The sequence below is a fragment of the Oncorhynchus keta genome, chromosome 36, assembly GCF_023373465.1.
Source record: "Oncorhynchus keta strain PuntledgeMale-10-30-2019 chromosome 36, Oket_V2, whole genome shotgun sequence".
NCBI classification, from domain to species: Eukaryota; Metazoa; Chordata; class Actinopteri; order Salmoniformes; family Salmonidae; genus Oncorhynchus; species Oncorhynchus keta.
The window spans coordinates 28,083,842-28,091,838 of record NC_068456.1 but is presented as its reverse complement, the minus strand read 5'-3'; the positions used below and the strand labels follow the sequence as shown (position 1 = coordinate 28,091,838).

Below are 7,997 nucleotides of genomic sequence, written 5' to 3'. Positions count from 1 at the left end.
CACAATTCCTTGTCCTATCTCCTTACCTCCTTTCCAAACAGATTGGAGAAGAAGGTCCAACGTTTGTCCACTCTGGCCTTCTCCAATGCGTTTTAAAAACATTTGACGTTATAGCAATTTAGCAGACACTCTTATCGAGAGCGACTTAGAAGTTAGTGCATTCATCTCAAGGTATAGACAACCACATATAGGAACTCAAACTTTCCTCGCTATCAGCAAAGTCAGCTATTAAGAAAAGTGCAAGAAAGGCAAGGGTGGGTTTTCTTTTTGTCCTTGTGGGGAGGAGGGGGATTATTTGAGATGGAGGCGAGGAGAAAGGTTGAGAGGAATCAAGGAAAGATGAAATGAGAATGGCACTTGACTTTTTTACGGCCTCGTAACCAATTATGCTTTGTACATAATGTTTCCACCGTCGTTTCCTATGAGTGAAAAGGGCTTCTGGACATCAGAACAGCAGTCACTAACCTCAACTTGGATGAAGATTTCAACTTCAATGAGTCGGGGGCACAGGACATACTGCTCATTTCGGACCAGGCCTTAATCCCAGACACTTGCTAGAGAAAGAGATGGCTATATGTGGCTCGTTTTAGTAAAGTAGGCATATGTCGCGCATCACTACTTCACAGTAGAGGCATTTCAAGGTAAACGTTTACATTTTTTATCAAAATGTGTTTTTTGGCAGACATGCCTTCCGGAACATGTGAACTTCCATGTGCCTTAATAACAAACGTGTATTCCATCTGTAAATACGAATACAATTGTTAAATTAGGAGCCTATTTTTTATATTTTTTTAATATATATTTATTTGATTTAAATATTTTATTTTTACCCCCTTTTCCTCCCTAATTTCGTGGTATCAAATTGTTTTAGTAGCTACTATCTTGTCTCATCGCTACAACTCCCGTACGGGCTCGGGAGAGACGAAGATTGAAAGTCATGCGTCCTCCGATACACAACCCAACCAAGCCGCACTGCTTCTTAACACAGCGCGCATCCAACCCGGAAGCCAGCCGCACCAATGTGTCGGAGGAAACACCGTTCACCTGGCAACCTTGGTTAGCGCGCACTGCGCCCGGCCCACCACAGGAGTCGCTGGTGCGAGATGAGACAAGGAAATCCCTACCGGCCAAGCCCTCCTTAACCCGGACGACGCTATGCCAATTGTGCGTCGCCCCACTGACCTCCCGGTCACGGCTGGTTGCGACAGAGCCTGGGCGCAAACCCAGAGTCTCTGATGTCACAGCTGGCGCTGCAGTACAGCGCCCTTAACCACTGCGCCACCCGGGAGGCTATAGGAGCCTAGTTGGTTTATTATGGCTGGGGGGCAGTATTGAGTAGCTTGGATGAATAAGTTTCCCAAAGTAAATGGCCTGCTCCTCAGTCTCAGTTGCTAATATATGCATATTATTATTAGTATTGGATAGAAAACACTCTAAAGTTTGTAAAACTCTGGCAATCTATGTGAAATGTTAACGAACTAACCACTAGCTGTTAACTAATGTTTTCCCTCTACAGTATATGGTTCATTTTTTAGACTGAGAGAATTAGGTGAAATGAGGCGTTGCTTTTTAAACAAGTATATTCAGGGATCAAGTGTAGCTGGTGCTGGGCCTGGCTTAAGCTGGTGCCAGTATAGAGCTGAAAGGAACACCACACACTTTCCCTCTTTCTCACTTTTGCTGGCACATTGCAGAACAGATGTCCACAGGCAATGTCTATAGTGTCTATAATGGCCACCATGTGTGCACTATCGATGTCTATTGTGGCCACTATAATAGAGCAAAATATAATGCCTGTTTGTTTCGTTCTACTTTATGTTTTTCCCCAAGTGCAATATTTATGTGTGAGGTCACAAGTGTTCTATTATAAAGGCTGTCATGGCTAACTGAAATATTAGTGTATAGTTTTTTTCTCAAGACTTGAGTGTCATTTGCAGTAAAGTCTAGACAACAAATAACAACAAATAACATTGGATTGCTTGCTTTACATTGTTTAGCTGTGAGTTAGGTTCACATTAACCACTTTTCATTTTACACACAGAGACTGATCATGTAGATCATATTCTTTGTTGTTTAATTAGTTAAAACCTGCATTTCCCCCTAGCATGGATTTTTTTGCATGTTTCAATGTAACAAAAAACAGTGTCACCTTTTTGGGCCCTCAGCCGTTTGCATCCCTGCTGAGTGTACCAGAGCGCCGAATAACTGACAAATTTACGAACAATCAACACCTGTTGAATATGGCCGGTGTCAGTAAACGTTGGCAAAAAAGACAAATTAAATTGTTGCCAGCTGCACAGTTACAGTCACCGACGCTCTGTATAACATAAAAACAGCCTAACCAGCTCTGTTAGGGCGAGTAAATCTCTCATTTGTGTGGAAGTAGCTAGCAAGCTAGCCGACATTAGCCAGTTGGTTTGGGTGTTGACTGCAGTATTTTGACATCTGGATGAAAAGCGTGCACAAAGTAAACTGCCTGTTACTCGGGCCCAGAAGCTAGGATATGCATATAATTGGTAGATTTGGACAGAAAACATTCTAAAGATTCTAAAACTGTTGAAATTATGTCTGTGAGTATAACAAACTAATATGGCAGACGAAACCCAGAGAACAGCTTGTTTGGAAAAGTTTATTAGTAACTTTGGGATTCATTTTGTATGTATTTTAATGGAGGGAAACTGGGTGGATTATTGACTGAAGCATGCCAGTTAAACTGAGTTTATATGGATATAAAGAAGGACATTATCGAAAATAAGGACCATTTGTTATGTAACTGGGACCTTTTGGAGTGCCAACAGAAGAAGATCATCAAAAGTAAGGCATTTTTTACATCACTATTTCTGACTTTCGTGGATTTCACCAGACGCTACCGTCCCACCTGCTCATAAGAAGTTTTAAGTCAGAACGCTCGGATCAACCTTACTCCTCGGCCAGAGTGTCCAGTGTGCACTCTGAATGCTCTGATAGCAAAACGCTCTGAATTTATGAACGGACAATCTGACAACGCTCTGAGTTTCCAAATGCCCAAAGCACACTCTGGCATTCCAGTCTAAATTTTAACAAAAACACCCATTGTATAAACCATTGTATAAAGTCTTGAAATCTTTGGTTGTTAAATACATAACCTCACATGTGAATACTTAAAAAGGTGGGTGGGGCTAAAGTTTAAGAGGATGTGAACAATGCTTAATGGGTGTAGACAAAGAAGAGCTCTCCAGTAGGCACCAAAACATTGAAGGGACATTTTCTGCAGGTCGTTCACATATAGAGGCCGACGTGCAGGTACCCTGATGAAACCATGGCAACAAGTAAATAATCCGCCTCTACCCTCTGTTTTATTGGCAAATGTATAATCACTGGAGAACAAACTGGACGAGCTCCGTTCGAGAATATCCTATCAACAAGACCCAAAGAACTGTAATATCCAATGTATTTCGGAAACTTGGCAGAACAAGGATATATAATAGACTAGCTGGCTTCTATGCATCGGACAGAACAGCAGCATCAGGTAAGCTCAAGGGGGGTGATGTGTGTCTCTGTTAAAACAACCGCTGGTGCGTGATCTCTAATATTAAGGAAGACTCAAGGTTCTGCTTGCCCGAGTTAGAAAACCTAATGAAAACCGTTGATGAAAAACTACACTGAACAAAAATATAAACGCAACATGTAAGGTGTTGGTCCCATATTTCATGAGCTTAAATAAAACATCCCAGAAATGTTCTACACGCAAAAACCGCATTTCTTTCAAAGTTTGTGCACTCATTTGTTTACATCCCTGTTAATGAGGATTTCTCCTTTGCCAAGATAATCAATTTACCTGGCAGGTGTTGCATATCAAGAAGCCGATTAAACAACATGATCGTTACACAGGTGCACCTTGTGCTGGGGGACAATAAAAGACCACTCTAAAATGTGCAGTTTTGTCACACAACACAATGCAACAGATGTCGCAAGTTTTGAGGGAACGTGCAATTGGTATGCTGATAATTAAATATTAATTTCTCTACCATAATGTTGTTTTAGAGAATGTGTCAGTTCGTCTAACTGACCTCACAACCACAGACCACGTGTATGGCGTTGTGTGGGTGAGCGGTTTGCTGTGTCAACGTTGTGAACAGAGTGCCCCATGATGGCATTGGTGTTATGGTATGGCCAGGCATAAGCTACGGACAACGAACACAATTGCATTTTATTGATGGCAATTTGAATGCACAGCGATATCGTGACGAGATCCTGAGGCCCATTTTCATGCCATTCATTTGCCACCATCACCTCATGTTTCAGTATGATAATGCATGGCCCGATGTCACCCATTGAGCCTGTTTGGGATGCTCTAGATCGACGTGTACGACAGCGTGTTCCAGTTCCCGCCAAAATCCAGCAACTTCGCAGAGCCATTAAAAAGGAGTGGGACAACATTCCACAGGCCACAATCAACAGCCACTCTATGCGAAGAAGGTGCCGCGCTGCATGAGGAAAATGGTGGTCACAACAGACACTGACTGGATTTCTGATCCATGCCCCTACCTTTAAAAAACAAGGTATTTGTGACCAACAGATGCATATCTGTATTCCCAGTCATGTGAAATGTGTAAATTAGGGCCTAATGAATTGATTTCAATTGACTGATTTCCTTATATGAACTGTAACTTGGTACAACTGTTGAAATTGTTGCATGTTGCGTTTATATTTTTGTTCAGTATACTTACCAAGAGAGTTTTATCTATATTTTTTTGTAGCTGTCTATTTATCACCACAAACCGATGCTGACACTAAGGCCACACTCAACTGTGCAACTAGAGGTGAAAAAACTCTAGATCATCTTTACTCCACACACAGAGACGCATACAAATCTCTCCCTCGCCCTCCATTTGGCAAGTCTGACCATAACTCTATCCTCCTGTTTACAAGCAAAAACTCAAACAGGAACTACCAGTGACGCGCTCAATGCGGAAGTGGTCCGATGAAGCAGATGCTAAGCTACAGGTCAGTTTTGCTGGCATTGAATATAGTCCGTTACAAATGGCTACCCAGCCATGAGCTGCCCAGTGATACAAGCCTACCAGATTAGCTAAATGCCTATCTATCTTAGTTTCAAGGCAAGCAACACTGAACCATGCGTGAGAGCACCAGCTGTTCCGGCTGATGTGAGTAAGACCTTTAAACAGGTTAACATTCACAAGGCCGCAGCGTTAGACGGATTACCAGGACGCATACTCAGAGCATGCGTTGTTCACCCACGACTGCGTGGCCGCACACGGCTCCAATACCATCATGATGTTTGCCGATGGCATGACGGTGGTAAGCCTGATCACCGACAACGATGAGACAGCCAATATGAAGGAGGTCAGAGACCTGGCAGTGTTGTGGCAGGACAACAACCTCTCCCTCAACGTCAGCAAGACAAAGGAGCTGTTCATAGACTACAGGAAATAAAGGTTGAGCATGCCCCCATTCACATTGACAGGGATATAGTGGAGCGGGTCGAGAGCTTCAAGTTCCTCAGTGTCCACATCACTAAGGATTCATCATGGTCCAAACACACAAACACAGTAATTAAGAGGGCACGACAATGCCTCTTCCCCCTCAAGAGGCTGAAAAGATTTGGCATGGGTCTTCAGATCCTCAAAAAGTTATACAGCTGCACCATTGAGAGCATCTTGACTGGCTAGATCACTGTTTGGTATGGTAACTATTTGGCATCTGACGCAAGGCGCTACAGAGTGTAGTGTGGACTGCCACCCAGTACCTCTATACCAGGCAGTGTTAGAAAAAGGCCCTAAAAATAGTCATAGACTCCAGCCACCATAGACTGCACCAAGTCTGGAACCAACAGGACCCTGAACAGCTTCTATCCCCAAGCCATAAGACTGCTAAATAATTTATTAAATAGTTAACCAAATACTGTAGCTTCCCGGACTATCTGCATTGACCCGTTTTGCACTAACTTTTGTTGACGCATCACATAGATGCTGCTACTGTTTACCATCTGTCACTTTATTCCTAGTTATATGTACATATCTACCTCAATTACCTTGTACCCCTTCACATCGACTCAGTACTGGTACCCCTGGCATATACTCAAAAACGTTCTGGGACACTGTAAAGTCCATGGAGAATAAGAGCACCTCCTCCCAGCGGCCCACTGCTCTGAGGCTAGGAAACATTGTCACCACCGATAAATCCGCTATAATTGAGAATTTCAATAAGCATTTCTCTAAAATCTGGACCCCTAAAAATCAGCCGGGCTAGACAATCTGGACCCTCTCTTTCTAAAATTATCTGCCGAAATTGTTGCAACCCCTAGCCTGTTCAACCTCTCTTTCGTATCGTCTGAGATTCCCAAAGATTGGAAAGCTGCCGCGGTCATCCCCCTCTTCAAAGGGGGTGACACTCTAGACCCAAACTGCTACAGACCTATATCTATCCTACCCTGTCTTTCTAAGGACTTCGAAAGCCAAGGTAACAACCAGATCACTGACCATTTCGAATCCCACCGTACCTTCTCCGCTATGCAATCTGGTTTCAGAGCTGGTCATGGGTAGACCTCAGCCATGCTCAAGGTTCTAAACAACATCATAACCGCCATCGATAAGAGACATTACTGTGCAGCCGTATTCATCGACCTGGCCAAGGCTTTCGACTCTGTCAATCACGACATTCTTATTGGTAGACTCGACAGCCTTGGTTTCTCAAATGATTGCCTGGCCTGGTTTACCAACGAACTCTCTGATAGAGTCCAGTGTGTCAAATCGGAGGGTCTGTTGTCTGGACCTCTGCCAGTCTCTATGGGGGTGCCACAGGGTTCAATTCTCAGGCCGACTCTCTTTTCTGTATACATCAATGATGCTCTTGCTGCTGGTGATTCTCTGATCCATCTCTACGCAGACGACACCATTCTGTATACTTCTGGCCCCTCCTTGGGCACTGTGTTAACTAACCTCCAGATGAGCTTCAATGCCATACAACTCTCCTTCCGTGGCCTCCAACTGCTCTTAAAACGCAAGTAAAACTAAATGCATGCTTTTCAATCAATCGCTGCCCGCACCTGCTCGCCCATCCAGCATCACTACTCTGGACGGTTCTGACTTAGAATACGTGGACAACTACAAATACCTGGGTGTCTGGTTAGACTGTAAACTCTCCTTCCAGACTAACATTAAGCATCTCCAATCCAAAATAAAATCTAGAATCAGCTTCCTATATCGCAACAAAGCATCCTTCACTCATGCTGCCAAAAATACCCTCGTAAAACTGACCATCCTACCGATCCTCGACTTCAGTGATGTCATCTATAGAATAGCCTCCAACACTCTATTCAACAAACTGGATGCAGTCTATCACAGTGCCATCCGTTTTGTCACCAAAGACCCATACACTACCCACCATTGCGACCTGTACGCTCTCGTTGGTTGGCCCTCACTTCATACTCGTCGCCAAACCCACTGGCTACAGGTTATCTACAAGTCTCTGCTAGGTAAAGCCCCGCCTTATCTCAGCTCACTGGTCACCATAGCAGCACCCACTCGTTGCACGCGCTCCAGCCGATATATCTCACTGGTCACCCCCAAAGCCAATTCCTCCTTTGGTCATCTTTCCTTCCAGTTCTCTGCTGCCCATGACTGGAACGAATTGCAAAAATCTCTGAAGCTGGAGACTCACATCTCCCTCACTAGCTTTAAGCACCAGCTGTCAGAGCAGTTTACAGATCACTGCACCGGTACTTAGCCTATCTGTAAACAGCCCATCTATCTACCTACCTCCTCCCCATACTGGTATTTATTTATTTTGCTCCTTTGCACCCCAGTTTCTCTACCTGCACATTCATCTTCTGCCGATCTATCATTCCAGTGTTTAATTGCTATATTGTAATCACTTCGCCACCATGGCCTATTTAATTCCTTAACTTACCTCATTTGCACTCTACATTTACATTTACATTTAAGTCATTTAGCAGACGCTCTTATCCAGATTCAGACTTTTTGTTTTCTTTTGTT

At 43.7% G+C, this 7,997-nt stretch overlaps 1 protein-coding gene across 10 annotated transcripts in view; it reads right to left on the bottom strand.

Moving 5' to 3' along the window:
• LOC118369862 (E3 ubiquitin-protein ligase MARCHF8-like) overlaps positions 1–7,997 on the bottom strand; it is a 196,065-nt gene that overhangs the window by 11,240 nt on the left and 176,828 nt on the right. The window lies entirely within an intron of this gene.